Genomic DNA, 24,289 nt, shown 5'->3' with positions numbered 1-24,289 from the left:
TGGCTACGTGTGTGAAATTATAAATTAAAGGTGAATATAAATTAAGTGCATATAGGCCTAAGTGCCATCCGTGTTTAAATTCGGGTTGTAAATAGGTTAAGTTGGTGAGAATATATTATAATGAGGATTATTATTATTTATGTAGGATCTTGAGACGAGGAAAAACTTGCCATAAAGGTCGAGTGAAGCTCCAGTTGCTCCTACCAGTCAGACCAGACCAGCCTTTCTCAAGGCAAGTAATTCAACTTGTCCTTCATATTTACTGCTAATAGTTCATACATTGCTGCAACTATCCTATGTCATTTGATATATTAAATCAAGCGTAACTTATGTTTATCTTTGAATTATATAAAAATGCCATGAACCCTCGAGTACGTATTGCAAAGTGGTCTTATCATGATAGTATATTAAAGTAATTCGAATGCCAGGATAAAAGAAAGGGTAGTTATAACTCTTGGTTGATTCTCTTGATTAACATGCTGATGATTCCTAAGTATTGATATCTCATCCTGATACTTGAACCCCTATAGAACATTACCTTGAACCCTAAAAGCCAGATACTTATCAAAGTGATTCATGAAGCTTATCTTCTTGTTGATCTAGCACGTGAACCTTGATGAGAAACCATTGCTTAAAGCCCAATTTGGCATTACCCTTTATAATATCCAATAGCCTCACTAAATCCCCTTGTCCAATCTTTGATATATGAAAACCATTCAGTTACTTTAATAGAGTATAGTTTTGTGAATCATGGCCCTGAGATTTAGTACCATATTTTCCGTGTTTCGAGTTGATCTATAATCCCTTGATAAAAAAAAATGTTTACTGTAAAAGAGATTTTGTTATAAATCGGCATCAGTTTTTGAAATAAATAAAATGTGGGTTTCAGTCCCAAAGGAGGATAAATGTTTTCTTTGAATAGTGGATCTGGACTGAGACGCGAGTCCTTTCCACACTTATATTAGGCTTAAAAGTTGCCTAGGGATTCCCATTAATGTTTTAGAACCCAGCGAGGTTCAGGATTACTTCGCGGCTGATCACCGGCTGTAATCCGTAGTGTCATAAAATAATTTTGATTAAGATATGTTTTTTTTGATACCAACAAAATGATGCCATCACCTAAAGTTTTATCTCTCATTATCATTGGTCATGTCCTCCCATTGACATTCTTTATTTTATATCTCGATTTATGTTTTGTATCGTATTGTTTAGCACTTGTTGAGCATTTGGCTCACTCTTTGCTTTACCCTGATATTACAGCTAGCAGCTATGGTTAGATTCAAGTAGACTGCCCGTAAGACCTGTGATGCTGATGCCTATGTTCGAGCTCAGGTAGAATAAGTGATAGTAGTTTGTGTGAGGACTCGATATTTAAAATCAATTGTATTAGATGGTAGTGTTGGGCTGTTCCAAACCCTAAACTGTAAGATCTTGGATTTGGGTATGTTTATTTATTATTAAATATTGTAATAGTTATATTTAATTTGCTGTTTAAGTTGGGGTGTGACACGCCCGCCCAGGAGAGCTGAGCGGCCGCCCAGAGAGCTGAGCGCCCACTCAGGAGAGCTGAGCCGCCGCTCAGGGCGCGGCTGGTCGCTTATTTCGCTGAAAAAGCCTTTTTTGAGTGGAATTTGACGATTTTAAGGGTCCAGGTCCACTAGGGGCGTATATATATTTAAAAAAAGGGTTTTCATCATCCGGGAAGATTGGGATACTAAGGAGAAGACCTAGAAGCACAGAACAACTCCAAAAAAGAAGATCTTTTTTTTAACTTGTGATTCTTTGAATTAGTTGTAACTTTGGATGCTCGTTTTCGTTCTTGTTGAGTCTAGATCTCGTTTATTCGTACTTTGATTATTATTCAGTTTTTTAAGACCTTGTTTATACCATGCTTTCATCGTAACCCATGGTGATGATGAGTTCGATTATGGGCTAATCGTTGTCATGGGGTTCTAGCGGATTTACTTATGGATTTCAATAGTTAATTATTTTGATATCTTGGTGTGTGGTGATTGATTGATATCCTGGTATTGATTGTGCTTATTCATCTTATGTGCGTAGCTAACATATAAGATAGCGTGTTAATCTCTATTGAAGCGACAGTGAATATAGAGGTTTAGAACTTGTCATGCTAGCATAGGTTCATGTATTGTATGCATGATTCGTAGGTAACTCTAACCGTTTTACTTGCCCTATGTAATCAAGATAGATAACATATGCTTAAACTGTTATGTTGTCAAATTCTATAGACATATAGGGTCTCAATATAATTGGTGCCTATTCAGCTTCTATCTCTTTTGTGGATGTCTGGTAGAATGGTACTCGTGCAACGAAAGTTGGCGTTTATCAGTTTCGTGTTATCTGATTAGTGTCATCACCATCACATGCTAAGGTTAAGAATGAAAAGGCTATTGAATGAAGTAGTAATGAAGTTAGGATCCCATGTTTGTCATATATAGTAATTCAATCTCAATTTTCTTAGTTAATGTTATTTAGTATAATCTCTTAGTTTAATAGAAAACCCAATTTGTTATTTGTCTTAGCATTGAGCGATAATCATACATTGTTGCATAAGTGCATAAATTGAACTTAACCTAAACCAGTCTCTGTGGGAAAGAATCTGACTTATATCTTATACTACTTGCGAATGCGTATACTTGCGTGAATATTAGCGCGTGATTTCGCCCTAACAAGTTTTTGGCGCCGCTGCCGGGGACTCGGTGTTAATTTTTAGTTTATGTGCTTTTCATCAGTGGTCGTTAAAGTTCACTGACTCGGATTCTTTTACTTTCACGGTTTATTTATTTGTTATTAGGTACTCATTACAATGGGAGATCCAGCAGCATGAACGAGAGCCTTGATGGATTTTTCTCAACCCAAGATCAATGACATTCAATCTAGTATTGTCCGACCAGCTATCACAGCTAATACCTTTGAGATCAAGCTTGGCATAATTCAATGGGTGCAGAATTCAGTACAGTTTGGGGGTTCTCCAACTGAAGATCCAAATATGCACATTAGGGATTTCATTGAGATCTGTGACACATTCAAGTTCAACGGTGTTTCTGTTAGGTCCCAATATGTTTGTAGAAGGGGGGTTGAATACAAACTATACCGTGTAATCGAATTTAGTGCGGAATAAAAAATTGAAACAAAATTCAAGTTAAATAAAAGTATTATTAAACTTGAAAGGTGTTACAACAACAGTATCGATTACAAGGGATTAATCTCAAATTAATTATCACAAATCTAGAATAAATTCGACATGAACTTTTTCTATTTTTGCAATAAAAAGATCAAATGCTAAAAGCAATTTGAGATTAAGTTCTAGGGATTTTGATCCGCTAGATAGTTACACAAGAACAAGAGAATGATTTCTAGTGGTTTGGATTTAACTTAAATAACTAGAAATTAATGATATGAATTCAGCAGATGAAAGATGAAATATTTGCAGCTCTGCTTTTCTTTTGTTCTTAAAAATGGTTGACTTCTGTTGTAATGTTTGGAGAGATTGTGTTCTGCTTCGTTTCTTTTATAATTCAAACAACAGAATTGAATTGAACTGGCAAGACAATCAGTTGAACTAGCATGACAATCGGCATGACAATCTCTTGAACTAGCATAACAATCTATTATACTAGCATGACAATCTCCTGAACTAGTAGAACTTTCGGTATGACAATCTGTTGAACTAGTATGACAATCTCCTGAACTAGTAGAACTTTCGGTATGACAATCTGTTGAACTAGTATGACTTTCAGTATGACAATCCAGATTGTCATACCAGTTCAATTGATTGTCATGCTGAATTAATATTGAATATAAATTCAAAAATCAATTCTGAAAATTCATAATATTAATTCAGAATTAATTAATCAATTAATTCAATTAATAAATAAATTAATCTTTGCAAATATAATTTATTTTCTTAATTAAACTATATGACTTAATTAATTAATAGAGAATTAATACTACTCTTCAACAACAACCATTCTTCTGAAAATCACTGAAACTTATGAATCAATTCCACCACTTCAATGTTGACACTCGATGTACTGTCTGGTTCATGAGTGACTAACTTCCATGACATTTCTTCATGTCTTGACTTTGATAATCTTGATTTTCTTCAGATTAAATCCCTGTAATTATCTGATACCCTGACGAGATCTCTATCACTTGATTAAATCCACAATCTTGATTTATATCACTGAGGCTTGATCAATTTCTTGAACTTCTTCCAGTGAAGTAATTCCTCAAGTCTGTAGATGAACCTTGTTTCTGAATCCTTTGACAGATGTTACTGTGAGAGATCTCTTTGACGATAGAACCATTATTTACTTGTTACATTCTTATTTGAGTTGAGTTAAATCCTCGAATAAACAAATAGGCTATGACATATGCCTTTCAATCTCCCCCCTATTTGTTTATTAGACAATAACAACAAATACCTAGAGGATAACTCAACTAACAAATAAGAAAAAGATGTAAATAAAAATGCAAAGTAAATAGCAGAAAAGTTCTGGATTAAATTTAACATTTTCCAGATTCCAAATAGATGTTCCTCTAGACTGAACATATCTTCAAGTCGTTTCATCTTCTTTTGTACAACCACATTTCCTGTTGAGAAGCGCATATCTCTCTTGCTTCTCCCCCTATGAGAATTAACTGCTTAAAGGAGATCACCTTCGTTTACCACATCTCCCGTACAATAGGATCTGCAAATAAAAACCAATGGTACTCCCCTTTTGGAAAACAGCTTCTTCCCTTACTAGGAAATCACCTTGTGTTTACCACCTCTCCCGTACAATAGGATCCGTAGTTACAAACAACAATGGTGTGGTGTAGTGTACATATGTAGGATCTTTTCCTTCCTCCCTGCTATTCCCCCCCCCCTTAGTTGAGGAATCCTCCAAACTATTACTTAAGCTTTTATCTCCCCCTTTGAGAAGGAATGTATGCCGTTGTCTGAAGGAGTTCTCATATTCCACTTGGTTGGAAAAGAAATAGCAAGTAGTTTCTCTTTCTTCCTCACTGTGAGTGCATGATTCTGTTTTAGTGTACCTCACATGTGTTTCACTCTTCTCTCCACTCGTGTTTACACTCTTCAGCTGTACCTGCAAGGAAAATCACCTTAGCCATTCTTAAGGAGGTCACAGGTGGTGCAATGGGAGTTCGCAAATCCCTATCCTTGTTAAACTCGTCAGATGAATCTGAGTCATAATCTACAAGTTACTAGTTTCCCTTTTAGGGTTCCAGATTTGACTTCTGGGAAGGTAAACAATGATCCAGCGAATTTAGCATAAAGATCAAAGTCCCTTCTAATGTCTGTGAAGACATTTCCTTGTGACTCATCAGGTAATATTTGAATCATTGTCAAAAAGTTGTCGATCTGCGCCTATGTCAGATGCACTATCCGTAGATGCATCCAGGGGATTTAATCCTGGGGAGGTAGACACTGACCACTGACATATGGCTTTTGGATCAGTATCCTCTCCTAACACCTGTAAAGGCAATTGGTCCATTAAAGAACCTTGAACAATCGAATCTGACCTTAAAATGGTCGAAACTCTTGTTTCCGTCAACTCATCCTTTGTGTGCGTGACCTTTCCTTGTGCATCAAGAATTGTTTGTGTTTGAGGTGGTGACACTACATCGGATACCCTGGCCGACAGGCAAATTTCAATAGACGCACCCTGTTGAGAGAATGAATCTAGTAACTGTTTTTGTGCCTTTTCAGCCATTACATCTTTTTGAGAAGATGTATGGGAGCTAGCAGTTGTCTCGGTTTAAATACTACTCATCTTTGTAGGAGACAGAGCTGCTAGGTTGACTTCAGAACTTTCCTTATGTGGTGCACTAAGATATTATCTCCCTCACGCTCATTCATACTACATTTTAGTGGTAAGAGAGTGTTGGTTGGTTCTGTTTCTGTGTTTGTCTTTACAGTCTGGGATAGATGTTGTGGGTTTTCAACCTCACCACTGTCAATGAAAGAAAGCCATTGGAGACTGACCCTGTATCATAGAACATATGGCAATATAGAGATAAAGTGTACTTAAGATCGATAATGAATGAAAATTATACATTTAATCTTTTGAGAGAAATTATGTACAATAGTGATTTCAAAATTTTTTAAATGAAATAAGAAATCACTAATGTTGAAAAAAGTTTGAGTTCAATGATAACATTACTAGCTTGCAAACAGCCATATCCCTCAGTTGAACCTTTGCTGTTATCTCCAAAGGTAACCACTGGGCCAGCTTTCTCAACCACATTTGATAGCAGGGCTCTATCTCCGGTCATATGTCTTGATGATCCACTGTCAAGAATCCACACTGCCGGTTCCACCTATTTAATGCCCTGCAGCATAAATGGATTAAACCTTCTTCGGAACCCAAACTTGGTTGGGTCCGGCATACTTGTAGAATTGACCTTTGTCACACAAAACAACATTCGTAACTTTAATGTTCTCAACTTTCTCAATGACTGGACATTTGACCTTGTAAACAGCCTTAACAAATTTCTGTTTAGGCTTAGGCACAAATGTCTCCTTTCTAGCCTTAGGAGGACTAGCAGTCTTAGACCTAACATGCTTCCTATTATTCACATGCTGACGAGGAGTAGTCTTATCACTAGAAACATGCTTACCATTAAAATAAGCATATATCAAATTAAAAGCACAAGACATACAATTAGGAACACCACATCCTTTATGAAAGGGATTAACAACAGGCAAATTATGCATGGTAGACATGGTATTTTTGTTATCCAACTCGTGTGTGTTTGAGTTAGTCTCAGTTTCTTTCACAACTTTGACTGGAACTTTCGACACACTTGTCTTGGAAACAACTTTCTCATTAGTACGATCTTCAGCACGTATTTCTTCTTGAATAATAAAGGAGGTCTCATCAAATAGTTCAGCAATTGATCCTTTATAGAGGGGTTTATCAACACCCTTAAGCACATGTGGTACTTCCCTACCTTTAGCACAGACATGAGGAGGGGAGTTTATGCCTAATTCTCCAATAGCAGCATTGTAATCAAAACCTATTCTAGATGTTTGATTAACAGCTTGCTTACTGTAGAACTCTTTAGCCTTCGAACAAGAATTAAAGTAAGCTTTAACCTTAGTCTCAAGACCGGTGATCTTGTCTTTGAGAATAGTTTTGAGTTGTCTATAACAGTTAACTCTATTCTCTAGAGAAGATACTTGTTCTTTTAATTTGTCTTGATTTATGTGCACAAGTCTTAATTCATTGACCTCTTTCTCAAAGTCTTTGATCTGCTAACTTAACAGTTCATTATCACGATGAGCACAATCTAAAGAACCTCCTAGATGATAAACTAATTCAGCATCAGTAAATTTTACCTCTTTTCTTGACGATGAAGTATTTCCATCAATAGCCATAAGAGCAAGATTCCCTTCTTCTTCATCTTCACTATCAGTATCATCCCAGCTTCTTCCCTTTGCCAGATAAGCCCTTTCAGAGTTACTCTTCTGATTTGAATCATAAGAGATCTTCCTTACTTGCTTTGGCTTCCTGCATTCTATGGCAAAGTGTCCCAACTCATTACATTTATAGCATCTAATGGTGCTCCGATCAACCATCCCTGTTTTGTATCCACCACTACTGGTGTTAGAAGATGAAGATCCACCTATCTGGAATCTGTTGTAGTTGGACTTGTACTTGAACTTGGGATTTCTCTTGAATCTGACATTGGAGAATCTCTTGACAATCTGGGCCATTGACTCATCTTCCAATTGCTCCAGCTCTTCCAAGGAGTAAAAATCATCACTAGATTGATTTATAGTAGGAGGATCATATTCTGCTACTAATACATTTTCCTCAGCCTTGGAATACTGTACCATTCTCTCTAACTTTTGAAATTGTTGTTGTTGTTGTTGACCTTTAGCTACTAGAGCAGTAGATGTGCTGACCACTCTATCTTTCCCGTAGACTTCCTTCTGCTCAATCTGCTCCAACTCATAGGTTTTTAACACACCATAGAGTCTATCCAAAGAAATCTCACTCAGATCTCTAGCTTCTCTTATGGAAATGATTCTATGTTCAAGATGAGTTGGCAGTGTTAAAAGGAACTTTTTGTTGACCTCCCTGATTGAATAATATTTTCCATTTATGTTCAGGTTGTTGATCAATGCATTGTACCTCTCAAACACTTCAGTAATTCCTTCTCCTGGATTGGATTTAAAATGTTCATACTCAGAGGTTAGGATCTCTAACTTGTTCTCCCTAACTTCCTATATGCCTTCATTAATCACTTCAATAGTTTCCCACATGTGTTTGGAATTTTTACAGTTCATCACATGTCTGTTCATCAAGGGATCAAGAGAATCAACTAAAATTAATTGAAGATTGGCATCCAAGGAGGCTTCTTCCTTTTCAGCAGGAGTAAAATCTTCAGGCTCTTTTGCATAGGTTCTAGCTTTGGTAATTACAACATCATCTTCTATCACCTTTGGTTCAATAACCATCGAAATTTTTGGACCCTTCTTTAACAAGTTCAGATATTTGGGATTTGCCACTTGTAAAAACAAGAGCATCTTCTTCTTCCACATAATATAATTTTCTTTATAAAATAGTGGAATTTTAACGGTTCCAACTTTTTGTGCAGTCATTATGAATTTTTGAATAAATAAAAATTCAAGGAGTTGAAAAAATCACAAAAGTCTAGGATCTTGATTTGTTTGTTAATCAGAAGGCTCTGATGCCAATTGTTAGGTCTGAATATGTTTGAAGAAGGGGGGTTGAATACAAACTATACCGTTTAATCGAATTTAGTGCGGAATAAAAAATTGAAACAAAATTCAAGTTAAATAAAAATATTATTAAACTTGAAAGGTGTTACAACAACGGTATCGATTACAAGGGATTAATATCAAATTAATTATCACAAATCTAGAATAAATTTGACATGAACTTTTTCTATTTTTGCAATAAAAAGGTCAAATGCTAAAATCAATTTGAGATTAAGTTCTAGGGATTTTGATCCGCTATATAGTTACACAAGAACAAGAGAATGATTTCTAGTGGTTTGGATTTAACTTAAATAACTAGAAATTGATGATCTGAATTCAGCAGATGAAAGATGAAATATTTGCAGCTCTGCTTTTCTTTTGTTCTTGAAAATGGTTGACTTCTGTTGTAATGTTTAGAGAGATTGTGTTCTGCTTCGTTTCTTTTATAATTCAATCAACATAATTGAATTGAACTGGCAAGACAATCGGTTGAACTAGCATGACAATCGGCATGACAATCTCTTGAACTAGCATAACAATCGGCATGACAATCTATTGTACTAGCATGACAATCTCCTGAACTAGTAGAACTTTCGGTATGACAATCTGTTGAACTAGTATGACAATCTCCTGAACTAGTAGAACTTTCGGTATGACAATCTGTTGAACTAGTAAGACTTTCGGTATGACAATCCAGATTGTCATACCAGTTCAATTGATTGTCATGCTAAATTAATATTGAATATAAATTCAAAAATCAATTCTGAAAATTTATAATATTAATTCAGAATTAATTAATCAATTAATTCAATTAATAAATAAATTAATCTTTGCAAATATAATTTATTTTTTTAATTAAACTATATGACTCATTAATTTATAGAGAATTAATACTACTCTTCAACAGCAACCATTCTTCTGAAAATCACTGAAACTTATGAATCGATTCCACCACTTCAATGTTGACACTCGATGTACTGTCTGGTTCATGAGTGACTAACTTCCGTGACATTTCTTCATGTCTTAAATTTGATAATCTTGATTTTCTTCAGATTAAATCCCTGTAATTATCTGATACCCTGACGAGATCTCTGTCACTTGATTAAATCCACAATCTTGATTTATATCACTGAGGCTTGATCAATTTCTTGAACTTCTTCCAGTGAAGTAATTCCTCAAGTCTGTAGATGAACCTTGTTTCTGAATCCTTTGACAGATGTTACTATGAGAGATCTCTTTGATGATAGAACCACTATTTACTTGTTACATTCTTATTTGAGTTGAGTTAAATCCTCGAATAAACAAATAGGCTATGATATATGCCTTTCAGTTTCTGAAGATGCTGTGAAGCTGAGACTGTTCCCATTCTCTCTGAGGGACAAGGCTAAGAGCTGGTTACACTCTCTACCAGCTGGTTCGATTACTACTTGGGAAGATCTTGCTCAGAAATTTCTTACTAAATTCTTCCCTATGGCGAAGATAGCTGCAATCAGGAATGCTCTTACTCAATTTGCGTAGCAATCAGGAGAATCTTTATATGAAGCTTGGAAGTGCTACAAGGAGATGCTTAGGAAGTGTCCTCATCATGGAATTCCTGATTGGATGATCATAACTTGTTTTTACAATGGGTTGGGAGCACAGTCCAGACCCATGCTCGATGCAGCAGCAGGCGGAACATTATGGTCAAAGGGCTATAAGGAAGCTTATGATCTTATTGAATTGATGGCTGCTAATGAATATCAGTATCGAACCCAGAGATTGCCACAGAGCAAGGTAGTAGGAGTTCTTGAGGTGGATACAACTACGGCTATCACTGCTCAACTAAAGGCGTTGTCTATGAAGATCGATTCTCTGGATAACTATGGTGTTAAACAGATAATTAGTGTTTGTGAGCTGTGTGTCGGTCCGTATGCGATGGAGCAATGTGCTATATCTAGTGATTCAGCTCAGTTTGTGAGCAACTTTCAGAGATCGCAGCAACCAGTTCCAGACACTTATCATCCTGACAACTGAAATCATCCTAACTTCAGCTGGAGCAACAATCAGAATGCGATACAACAACCGTTCCAGCAGTTTGGAAATAAGCTATTGAACCCTCCTGATTTTTAGCAACAAATTGCACCAAAATAACAAATCCAAATTCAACAACAAAATCATGATGCAGGTCTATCTTCGAATGAAATATCTGAATTGGAGGAGTTGAGGCTTATGTGCAAAAACCAGGCTCTTATATGCCAATCCAGGCTATTTCTATCAAGACTCTGGATAACCAAATAGGGCAAATTGCTAATGCCTTATTGAATCGACCACCAGGAACACTTCCTAGTGATACAGAAACAAATCCAGGCAAGAGGAAAGTTGAAGAACAGGTGAACGCCATCACCTTAAGGTCTGGAAAGGTTGTAAGCCTCCAAATTCAGCAAGACGAAGAGCTTGAAAAGTCTCAAGTTCCAGAATTTGAAGTTTTGGCTGAAGAAGATGTGCAAAAGGAAGTAGAGGTGGAACCAAGGAAGACTACTATGGAACACACTCCTCCTGAGGGTAATACAGGGGAGAAACAGATCTATCCTCCACCTCCTTTTCCTAAGAGGCTGTAGAAGAAAAAGCTGGATAAGCAGTTTGAGAAGTTTTTGGAGGTGTTCAAGAAACTTCATATCAACATACCTTTCGCTGAAGCTCTTGAACAGATGCCTAGCTATACGAGGTTTATGAAAGGTATTCTCTCTCAGAAAGTGAAGCTCGATGACTTAGAGACCATTGCTTTAATGGAGGAATGCAGTGCTGTGCTGCAACAAAAGTTGCCTCCGAAGCTTAAAGATCCTGGAAGCTTCACTATTTCTTGCACCATCGGAAACTTGTCGTTCAACAAGTGTTTATGTGATTTAGGAGCTAGCATCAATCTGATGCCCTTATCTATCTTCAAGAAGCTTGGTCTGCCTGATCTGAAACCAACATACATGTCATTGCAACTAGCTGACCGTTCCATCGCTTATCCACGAGGTATAGTGGAGGATATCTTGGTCAAGGTGGATAAACTCTTCTTCCCTACTGACTTTGTAATTCTTGATTTCGAGGAAGATAAGAAGATTCATGTTATCTTGAGAAGACCATTCTTAGCTACAGGCTGAACTATGATCGATGTGCAAAAAGGAGAGCTTTCGTTGAAGGTTTATGATCAAAAGGTCACTTTTAATGTGTTCAAGGAAATAAAGTTACCTACAGTTAAAGAGGAGTGCTTTAAAGTAGGGCAACTACAGGTTTTGAATACACCTCCGTGGAAGAGGAAGTTGGATATGCCATTCGATTCTCTTGGGTTAGCAGAGCTGAAAATTTCTTAGGAGCGTTTTGAACCATTTATTCAAGAAGCTCCCATACTTGAGCTCAACCAAAAGCCAGATCACTTGAGTTATTTATTCTTAGGTGAACCCCATGATAAGGGGTTGGGATATATTTTTAATGATGTAGAGAGTGGCTGGACGGATCTTCCAGTGCCTACAGAGGGTTCTTCTCAGGAGCCACAGGTAGTTGATAGGACTGGTGTTGGTGATGAGCAGTACAGGCGAGTGAATAGGCGTATGGAGGCCATGGGTTCAAGAATTCAATCATGGAAGAGTTCTGCAAAGAGCATGGAATCAAAAAGGAAATTTCTGCACCTGGAACTCCACAGCAAAATGGAGTTGTAGAAAGAAAGAACATGACTCTCATTGAAGCTGCACGAACTATGCTTGATAAAGCAAAGCTGTCAACCTACTTTTGGGCTAAAGCTGTGCAGACTGCTTGTTTTACTCAGAATGCAACACTCATAAACAAGCATGGAAAAACACCATATGAGATGGTGAAGAAAAAGAAGCCAAATCTGAAATACTTTCATGTATTTGGATGTAAGTGTTTTGTTCTTAAGACTCATCCAGAACAGCTGTCAAAATTTGATCTAAAAGCTGATGAAGGAATTTTTTGTTGGATATCCACTTTCCACAAAAGCCTTCAGAGTCTATAATTTAAGAACAAGGGTTGTCATGGAATCTATCAATGTATCTTTTGATGTTAAGAAGCTTATTGGACTTGAAGATTTCAATGATCACGATCAGCTGAGATTTAAAAAACGAAGACTTAAATTCTGATTCTATAAATTCTGATGACTTATACTCTGATCCTGTAAGTACTGATGTCATTGAATCCGTGGTAACAACTCCAAAGGAAAATGCACCTGTCCAGGGGGAGCAAGCTGGAAATCCTACCAAATCTCAAGACTCTCAAGAAGCATCAGAACCTGTCATTAGCTCTCCAAGTTCTGCTAATTAATTATTTATTTCACAAATAAATAATTACCAGCCATTATTAATTAATTCCTCCACCATTAAATCATTCTCTTTTTTGGTGCGACCATGTAGGTTCAATATTAAGCCGGTAGTAGAAATAAATAATAATAAAACTATTTTATCATTATTTATATAAATTCTCTAATTCAATAAATATGATTAATTAATAAATTAATCATATTTATTCTACATCGTGAGGGATACTTCTCAGCATATCGCGACTATCCGGATAATACGAATTCACTGCTTAGAATACCAAGAACTTATTTAGTGAGTAGTTACCGTACAATCAATTCCTTCTACCCTGCAATGTCACGATTAAATACAAGGCATGGAACTTGTGTCAAGCCTATCTTATTTAATCATTTGCTTTCCCATTCACTATGCTTAGTTCTATTTAATTTAAATTAGAAACTCCTTTCTAATTTTATTCACTCTGGCCAGAGATTCCTGAACTAGCATAAGTGGATCAGCATTGAACATTCTCTTCCTTCACTAGAAGGGGTAGATCCTTTATTGATCATACACTATCTTTGTGTACAAATTCCTATACCCAGTAGAGCCCTTATAATTGTCCCTGGAGACTAAGAACTAAACCAAAGCATAGTTCAGTGTACACAAGATGACTATGATGACCTCAAGTCTAAGGATACTTGTACAACTATCACTATGTGAACAACTGCTGACACGTGAGTGAACTCCATCAGTTGTTCAGTTGTGTGAGTTATGTTCAGTGAACTTATTCTATAATAAGCACCTACATACTAGCTATAGTGTCACCACACAAATGTCTATGAGAACAGACATCCTTTATAATGAAGCAAGCATAGTATGTACCGATCTTTGCGGATTACTAATTACCAATGTCTTCCAAGGCTGAAGAAAATGTGATAGTAGCAGAACTTGATCCTCCTACTACAAATCAATCCTGTGATGATTTTTACTCCTTGGAAGAGCTGGAGCAATTGGAAGATGAGCCAATGGCCCTAATTGTCAAGAGATTCTCCAATGTCAGATTCAAGAGGAATCCCAAGTTCAAGTACAAGTCCAACTACAACAGGTTCCAGAAAGGTGGATCTTCATCCTCTAACACTAGTAGTGGTGGATACAAAATAGGGATGGTTGATCAGAGCACCATTCGATATTTTAACTGCAATGAGTTGGGATACTTTTCCACAGAATGCAGGAAGCCAAAGCAAGTAAGGAAGAACTCTTATGATTCAAATCAGAAGACTAAATCTGAAAGGGCTTACCAGGCAAAGGGAAGAAGCTGTGATGATAGACTGTGTCATGCAACTGTTGCACCAATTCCGAGCCGAGAATCCTTCCTTCTCCTACTTCATCCCAACTTGTTGGTGATCTACATTTTCGCCCGTACAAAGCTTCGTATGGTGGCATGCCAATACTGGAATGATAACTAATATTGTAAGAGAATTCAATCAACGGCAAGTGGTCGTCCCAACTTCCTGCAAAATCGATTGCACAATTGCGCAACATGTCTTCGATTGTTTGAATTGTCCTTTCGCTCTGACCATCAGTCTGCGGTGGTACGCCGTGCTCATATTCAACTTCGTGCCAAGACATTCTTGAAATTGCTTCCAGAATCTCGAGTTAAATTGGGGATCTCTGTCTGAAACTATTGATACGGGTACTCCATGCCTTAGTATGATTTCGCGCACATACAGATGAACCAATTTGTCCAATGACGACTTCTCGTTAATTGGAAGGAAATGTGCTGACTTCGTAAGATGATCAACTATAACCCATATAGCGTCATGTCCGGATTTCGTTCGCGGTAGTCCCACTATAAAATCCATAGCAATATTTTTCCATTTCCATTCTGGAATCTTTAGGGGCTGAATTAATTCGCTTGGTCGTTGATGTTCAGCCTTCACCTTCTGACAAGTATAACACTTCGCAACCCATTCTGCCACGTCTCGCTTCAGATTTGGCCACTAAAAGTTCTTCTTTGAGTCTCGATACATCTTGGTGCTTCCCGGGTGGATTGAAAATTTTGAATTGTGGGCTTCGTGTAGGATCTCATTCTTTAATTCAGGTACATGAGGAATCCAAATTCTGGAGGAAAACCTTAGTATCCCTTGCTCATCCCTTTGAGTATTAATCTCCTCTCCAGTTAACTGATTCTTCTCTTTCTCCATTACTTCTTCTTGACATTTCTTTATCTTTTCCACTAGGGTTAGCTGAAAAGTCATTGCACGACAAACTTCTTCAACTTTTCCACAATCACAGAGTTCCAGTTCAAATCTATTGATTTCTTTAGTCAATTCCTTTGGTGTTGCCATCATATTCAATCTCTCCTTTCTGCTTAGTGCATCGGCCACAACATTCGCTTTTCCAGGATGGTAATTTATCGAGCAATCGTAGTCCTTGATCAATTCCAGCCATCTCCTCTGCCTCATATTGAGCTCCTTCTGAGTGAAAATGTACTTTAAACTCTTATGATCTGTGTAGATTTCACACTTCTCTCCGTAGAGGTAATGTCTCCAAATCTTAAGTGCGAACACTATGGCGGCTAGCTCCAAGTCATGCGTCGGGTACTTCAACTCATGCGGTTTCAACTGTCTTGACGCATATGCGATCACCTTACTGTGTTGCATTAACACACAGCCCAATCCTTTATGTGAAGCGTCGCTGAATATCACAAAGTTTCCTTTGTCATCTGGTAGTACTAACACCGGAGTTGTTACCAATCTCTGTTTCAACTCTTGAAAACTATCCTCACATTCTGCACACCATTCAAACTTTTGGTTCTTCCTGGTTAACTTGATCAATGGCGTGGCGATTTTCGAAAAATCCTTGACAAACCTTCTATAGTATCCTGCCAATCCTAGAAAACTTCGCACTTCCGTAGGAGTCTTTGGCCTCTCCCAACTCATAATTGCATCAATCTTTGCCGGATCCACTTTAACTCCTTCATTTCCAATGACGTGTCCCAAGAATTGAACTTCCTTTAACCAAAACTCACATTTGGAAAACTTGGCATACAACTTCTCTTACCGAAGTATCTCCAATGCTATCCAGAGGTGATGTTTATGTTCTTCTTCCGACTTAGAATAAATAAGGATGTCATCAATGAATACCACGACAAACTTGTCCAGATACTTCTTAAATACTCGATTCATCAGATCCATGAATGCGGCGGGGGCATTGGTCAATCCAAACGGCATTACTAGGAATTCATAATGCCCATATCTGGTCCTAAATGCTGTCTTGGGAATATCTTCTTCTTTGATCTTTAATTGGTGGTATCCTGATCTCAAGTCAATCTTTGAAAAACATTTTGCTCCCTTCAGCTGGTTAAAAAGGTCATCTATTCTTGGTAGCGGGTAGCGGTTCTTGATCGTTACCTTATTCAACTCCCGATAATCTATGCATAGTCGCATACGCCCATCTTTCTTCTTTACAAACAGAACAGCTGCTCCCCATGGCGACGTACTTGGTCGTATCACTCCCTCATCCAACAATTCTTGTAGCTGGCTCGCCAACTCTTTTATTTCTGCTGGTGCCATCCTATATGGGGCCTTTGAAACTGGTTCCGTGCCTGGAGCAAGGTTGATCTCGAACTTGATTTGTCGATCTGGTGGCAAGCCTGGTAGTTCGTCTGGAAACACATCGGGAAACTCGTTAACTAAAGGTATATCTTCTGTGCTGGGACTCCCTTTTTCTGAATCCATTACATAAGCTAGGAACGACTCACAAACTTTTCTAAGTAGCTTCTTAGCCTGAACGATTGTAAGAAATAGTTGTTCTTGCCTTTGCCCCTTAAATACTACCTTCTCTCTACTCTTCATCTTTAAATACACTTTCTTGGTCTTACAATTAATCTGAGCGTTATTCTCTCCTAACCAATCCATTCCTAAAATTATATCAAACTCCCCCAACTTGAAGAGTATCAAGTCGGCTGAAAACTTATACCCCGAAATATCAATCTCACACTTCGGACAGAATTGATTCACATGAATCTTCTCTTGGTTCGCAATTACCATATTTACTACCTCGCTCAAAATCATTTTATCAAATTGAAGCTTATCAACAAAAGTTTCTGATATGAAAGATCTTGTTGCTCCCGAATCAATCAATACTTTAGCTTTGACATTATTGAGTAAAAGTGTACCTGCTATCACCTCAGAATTCTGAACAGCATCCTTCATCTTCAGATCAAATGTCCTTGCTGTTGCTTGCGGGGTTGGTGTAGGTGGTGGAGGTAATGCCAATACCTCAGCTGGCACGCTCGCACTGGTACTTGCCACGTTCATTAGAGCTCTGACTGGTCCGGTTGCTTTGCACTCCCTAGCTATGTGTCCAGTCTTCCCACACTTGTAACACGTAACTCCTGGCTTCGGCATCTTGCACTCATTTGCCAAATGCCCCTTCTGGTTACACCTATAGCAGGTCATGCTCAGTTTATTGCACACTCCAGGGTGCCTTCTTCCACAGTGCTTGCATTCTGGTCTCTGGAACCTGTTTTCCTCCAACTTGGCCTTGGCTTGCCTGGTTGTTCCCCTTTGATTCTTGCCTTTTGCCCAAATTTCCCTTCTTTTGAAAATTTCCGCCCTTATGGAATCCGATCCTCTTTACATTCCGATCTTGTGAACTTCCGGCTTCAAGCTTTTCTCCATAAAATGGAACCTTCCTCTTCTTGTTATCCCTTTCCTTCCTTGACTGCGTCCCATTATTCTCAATCAGAGCAGCTTTCTGTACTACTCCCGCATAGGTTTCAACTTCAAACATAGCCACTCTATCTCTGATCCAAGGCTCCAATCCTTGCTGAAATTTCTTTGCTTTTTCCTCCTCAGTGCTGGTATACTTTGTCACAAACCTTGACAACTCAATGAACTTCTTCTCATACTCCAGTACAGTCAAGTTCCCTTGCTTCAACTCCAAAAATTTAAGCTTCATCTGATTCTGCATGTACTTAGGGTAATACTTTTCCAGAAATAACTTCTTAAATCTCTCCCAAGAAACCTGCTGAGTTGCTTCCATAGCTTTTACTGATTCCCACCAATAGATGACTTCGTCGTTCAAGAAGTAAGTAGCATATGGCGTCTTTTGATCGTCTCCTAACTGTACCAACTCAAAAGCCCTTTCCATTTCCTTAATCCATGTGTTATCTATTACTGGATCAGTGGTATCATGAAATGCAGGTGGATTCACATTCTGAGATGCCTTGAAAGTGACAACTTGTCTAGGTGGTACTGGTGGTTCAGGTGGTTGGTGTGGTTCACGGTTATCTTGGTTTTCAATTCGTTGTTGAAGAGTTAGTTGTTATTGAGCTATAGCATTGGTTTGTTGTTGCAAAGTTTCCAGTAATCGAAGAATATTTGGGTCTGTGGTAGAGGTGGTTGTTGGGTTCTTCTTTTTAGGAGGCATGATCCTGAAATAAGAGTTATGTCAAAACAGATATGAAGGATAAAATAATTTGAGGGTATCGCATGGCATTCTTGTTTACTTATGAGGTCAAGTTTCAAATTAAGCAGATATGGCGATGCATATAAAAGCGTAAAATAACAGTTGAGAGCAAATGGAACAATAGTGCATGATTATTGAAATTTAAAGGTCACAATACATCAGGATTAGGACAAAGTCTGATTCTAGGAATAACAGGCTTATTTAAGGGAAATAACGGAAACAACTGGGAATTCTACTGTAATATCCGGGATATATCGTGTAATTATTTTGCTATTAAATAATTATTATGTGTGTTCAGTATCTATTCCATGAGTTAATTGTTAAATGTTATCTGTACTTGGATATTCAAAAATAATATTAATTGAGTATTTTAATTTTTATATGTCCAAAATAAAACATAGATAATTGTCATATCTTCCTAATTATTTTTATGTGGATTTATGGATTTATAAGGATCATATGAAATTTATAAAATCTTTTTCCGAGTATTTAAAATCTATTTTATAAAAACGGGAACCAACTGACGTCAACATTTGTTACGTTTTTGGAACCCGAAACTTTTCCGAGAACTCCTTCCTAATCTAATTGTAATATTCCAAGCATATTCCGTGTTTTGACTTTTTCGATCCAATATTCGATACAATATTCGTTTCGATAAATCAATAAAACCCGTATTTTCGATAAACGGGAGCTTTTTATTAAACTATCCCAATTATCACTTCGTAACACGTGTAACCAGGCGCTGAGACCAAGACCGCAGTACAAATTGTACTGATTTGGATAATTATCCCGAAAACTGATACCGTTTGGATCAGTTTTTATAAATAAACGTACCGTTTTATATCCGGAATGATCCAACGGGATACTAATTTTCCGTAATTATAAATAGCCTTTTACCGTATTTTATTTCGTATCAAAATCATTTGCAGATAGTTAATTTTATAATTTTCAGAGAAAAACCCTAATTACATAAACTGTTCTAAGAATCAAACAGCAAAACGAAGGCGTTACCACTCTCTGTTTTCAAAGCTTGAGTAACCAAAACGAAGGATTTAAAGTGTTCTATCAGATTCTGAGCTTTGTTTCACTGCAGAATCAAAGGTTTATTTTATGAAAAAATATTTATTTTCGAATTTATTTTATTAAAAATATGAATTTTTGTTCGGATGATTGTTTGTATGATTTGATGATTGCATGTTGTAGAGCTTGTTTTCCTGATGATTTTCATATGTCATACGTCTGATTTGGAGTTCAATAACATGCTCAAAAGTGGGTTTAATTTTCGAATTTCAAAATTAGGGTTTATAACCCGTATGAATGTTTTCAATTGAAATTTGGGGGTTTTTGATTCAGGGGTTATTAACTGTTGATTTATAGTGAGTTGTGTTCCTTATAAAATTTGCAATCGATTGATATATAGCTCGTTAACAGAGGATGCTTGAATTGAAGGGAGTTGTGTTTTAAAGATTTACGATGTTCGCCGGAAACCGGCGATGTTCTTGGCCAATTTCCGGCCAGAACAGGGATGATTAGAATGTTTTGAATGCATGCACAAGTTCCTGGTGTTGTGTAGTGTTGATCTGGAGGTGTTGGTGGGGTGAGGATGCCGGGATCGTCTTCTCCGGCCACCCCCGATTTTTTTCCGGCGACTGAAACTGCAAAATTGCAGTTTAGTCCCTGTATTTTTGAAGATGGTGAAGTTTAGTCCCTGTAGTTTGCAAAGTTTTCAAAAATAGGATTCCTGTTTATAAAATGTTTAAAAATCATATTTCCTATTTATTTTTATTATAAAAATTCATTTTTAATTTCTGAAAATTCTGAAAATTATTATTTTAATTCCGAAAATTATTTTTAATTCAAAAATAAATATGAATTAATTAGTTAATTAATTTCAGTTAATTTTTAATCGATTAATTGGTCAATTAATTTGGAAATTAATTGATTAATTGATTTAATTAATTATTAATTGATTTTAATTAATTATTTAATTAGATATAATTACTTAAAAATGATTTAAAAATTCCCAAAAATAGTTTCGAGCTTTAAAATATTATTCTAAATTATTTTCAAGGCTCGATAATTAGTATAAAATTGTTTCGGAGCCAGAATTGGCCAACCGAACCCTGTTATTATTCCAAAATTGATCCAACGACCCGTTTTAATTCTGAAAAATATTTTAAAAATCATTTTAAATATCAGAAAGCCTATTTATGACCCGAGACTTCTTTATAAATAATATATCATTGATTACGTGATGTATTATGTGATATATATGACTTGTTGATTGACTATCAGTCTATATATTCGATGTTTACTGTTTATTGCGTAACCTTCAATCCGTTAATCGGATTTGGGTAAAACGAAGGGTAGATAGAAGTATGTGTTAAATAGAATCCTATGAGTTGATGATTGATAGATGCTTATGGTATGTGAGCAGAAGAGGCCAGACGTAGGAAAGGGAAACAGGTAGTTGAGGAATAAGATGATTGTAATTGGAAGCGAGCGCAGAATAGTAAGCTAGTACCAGGCTAGTGTTCTGAACTTTCTCGAGATATTGTAGTACTTGATAATCCTGTGATATTACAAGTACTTTGAAGCACAGAAACCTAAACCCTGATTCCAGTTATTGATCTTGATCCATGAACCCTATTCTTTCTAGACCATTGATTGTTGAATACCCAAACACAAACCTCAAGTATACGATACTACTCCACAAATACATGCAAACAAAATTCCAAACACTAAACTGAATTAATTATATACTCAAACATTATATCCTATGCTTTAAAAGCCCAAATCTTGAAACCCTGAAATGTTGATTCCTTTTTTATCCAATTCTTTCAATACCAGCATCCAAGCTTTTAAATTATCTTATTGATCCTTACAAGGATTGAAACACTTTCATTGTTAAACACTCATTGTTGTTAATGATTCTGATTATTGTTTATTATTGCTCATTCTGTTATTATGTTAGAATTGGATTATTTTTATAAAATTGTGGACCAGATTCATGGTCAGACCATATAATGGTCAAGTTAGGCCAATGTGTGCCTTGGATCCAGTAGTTAGAGCAATGTTGTGTCCCTTACTCGGGGTTAGTGCGTGACTGATAAGCAGCCTAACCTTGGTTTTTAAATTAAAAGTATAATATCCAGTTCTAAATCATAATCCATTGTTCACTTGATATCATAATCATGTTCACCTGATGATCATTATTTTCAGTTTTGTCATTTGACTTGCTGAGCTAGTTAGCTCATTTGTGCGATATTGTTTCTGTTCTTTTCCAGTTAAAAAGGAACCGGTTGGTATTAAGGATCCCCAGTCCAGCGCGAGAGCTAGGGGTTCAGGTTGATTGAGCTGAGCTTGTAGGCTTCTTTTGGAACAATTTAAGTCTGTAAAAGTTTGTAATAATGTTTAATACTGAGTTATGAGTTTGGAATAGTTGGGATTTGAACGGTATGAAATATAAGTAGATGTGTGGCTTGTGTGCATACTTTAACCTGTTGCGATCTGTGGTAGTTGGTAAATAGGGTCATTGCATATTATTGTTATCTTTATTATTATTATAAGCAGGTTTTAAATAAGGTGTGTGTGTGTGTGGACCCCAAACTTCTGACCCGGGTTTGGAGGGCGCCACAGGTTTGGTATCAGAGCTACAGGTTATAAGTCACTGACACAAGCCTAGGTTGACGGGAATGGGTAGAGGGTTTGGATTAGAAGTAAGGAATAGAATGATAGAACGTTGAGAGGTTGAGTGTTACGGTATAACCAGTAGTATAATTCGCGTCATGGTTCGAGATTCTTATATTGCGATATAATTTCAGATAACAGAAATGGCCGACTCTTTTATCCCCGTATCAGCTGATCACTCAGAGCCTTCAGTTAGAGCGCCGTCTTCGAATCCACGTCCTATTGTTTCACCAGTGCTGGCTATACTACCTCCACCTGTGTTGCAGCCCGTACCATTGCAGGCTATTCCACCTCCAGGCATGAGGCCACCTGTCAGAGGACCCCCACCTGCTGATTCAGGCTTTACTAGTCATTCAGTCACAGGAGTACCTTTCCAGTTCTCTTCCTATCCTGTCCCATATCATCAGTTTGAGGCTTGCCTTATGGAGCAGCGATTCCTACAGGGTCAGATCCAGGAGTTATTGCATATCATACGTACCAGAGAGATGGGGAGTGGTGAGAGGCGACTTAGGGAGAGGCTCCAGGCATTTCGTAGAGCAGCTGCTGTGAGGATTGCTGAGGCTACACATGAGGACATCACTCCTGATTTCTTAGTGGAGTGGGCTAAGTGGGTTCTAGAGGAGCTTGAGGAGATTGGAGGTCCAGATTTGCAATGAGCCAGAGATTTAGAGATGGAGATGCTGAGCAGTGTTGTTATGGTTATGTAGTATGTACAGTAGCGTGTAGTGTGTATTAGTAGACTTTTGAGTTGTATTTATAGACTAGCTATGCTGACTAGTGAGTAGGTTGTTGTACCCCTTTTTGCTTTCACTTCCGAAGCGTATTTACGCTTGTACTACCTAAAACTTTTGATCCATATATATCAACACCTTTTTCCTTTCCATTATTGTCATTTATTTTATTGCACCTGTTTTACCTTACCTTATCTATTGCACCAGTTATACCCTGTGATACCATGTACCCTGTTTTTCATAACTGTTTATATTCTGTAAAGAAGCGTGCAATTTACTTAGTTACAACTATTTTCAAAAAGAGATACCTCTATTTTAGAAAACTTTTCTTTTATACAAAGATTTGATTCAAAAGCTGAATAAGTTGTTTGATTCTTTACAGAAAATGCCTCCCAAAAGAAATACCCGCACCAACACCCAGAATGAAGAAACCAACAACAACAACAACCAAGATGATACAAATCCAAATGTGAACCCAGGACCCATGGACCCAGCAATAGCCCAGATTCTTCAAATCTTGGCCCAACAAACAGTTCACCTGGCACAACAACAACAAAGACAGACCAACCCCCAGGTAACTTTTAAAACTTTTCAGGCAGTAAACTAACCAGAATTCAAGGGTTCCTTAGAGCCAATTGAAGCAAATGTTTGGTTAAAGGAAATAGAGAAGGCATTTGCCTTAGTGAAAGTAAAGGAAGAACAGAAGGTTGAGTTTGCAAGTTACTATCTGAAGAATGAGGCCACCTATTGGTGGGAAATGGTGAAGACATTGGAAGGCACATATGTTATTACTTGGGAAAGGTTTAAGGAATTGTTTTTAGAAAAGTATTTTCCTCAGTTTGTTCAGGATCAAATGGAGCTGAAGTTTTTAGAATTAAAGCAAGGGAACATGTCAGTAACAGATTATGAGGGTAAGTTTGAGGAATTGTCAAGGTACGTACCGTCGTATGTGGATACTGACAGGAAGAAGGCTAAAAGATTTCAGCAAGGTTTGAAACCATGGATCAGAGGGAAGGTAGCCATTTTTGAATTGGATACCTTTGCAGGAGTAGTACAAAAGGCTATGATCGCAGAGACAGAGAGTGAGATGTTCCAGAAGGAAAAGGAAAGCAAGAAAAGGAAAGTTGAGGGAAGTGAGGATCAGTCACAACCAGGGAAGTTTCCAAATTTTAAGAAGGGAAAGTTTCAGCCAGGGAGAAATTTTAATTTAAGGAGACAAAATGCAGGAGACGGAGGCCAGGGCAACCGTCCAGCTAATGTGAATCAGCCGAATCAGTTGAGATTAACTTTTCCAGATTGTCAAGTTTGTGGAAAGAAGCATGGGGGAGTTTGTAACAAGTTGAACGTGGTATGTTTCAAAT

General features: G+C 37.3%; 1 non-coding gene across 1 annotated transcript; it reads right to left on the bottom strand.

Moving 5' to 3' along the window:
• Positions 1 to 10,243: 10,243 nt before the first annotated feature.
• LOC141710369 (small nucleolar RNA R71) lies at positions 10,244 to 10,350 on the bottom strand. Its single transcript, XR_012570894.1, has one exon. It is a non-coding gene; the product is annotated as a small nucleolar RNA R71 (small nucleolar RNA).
• Positions 10,351 to 24,289: the final 13,939 nt, after the last annotated feature.

Source organism: Apium graveolens, chromosome 2 (genome assembly GCF_009905375.1).
Source record: "Apium graveolens cultivar Ventura chromosome 2, ASM990537v1, whole genome shotgun sequence".
Lineage (NCBI taxonomy): Eukaryota > Viridiplantae > Streptophyta > Magnoliopsida > Apiales > Apiaceae > Apium > Apium graveolens.
The sequence above is the reverse complement of the archived record's forward strand: the minus strand, read 5'-3'. Positions and strand labels throughout refer to the sequence as shown.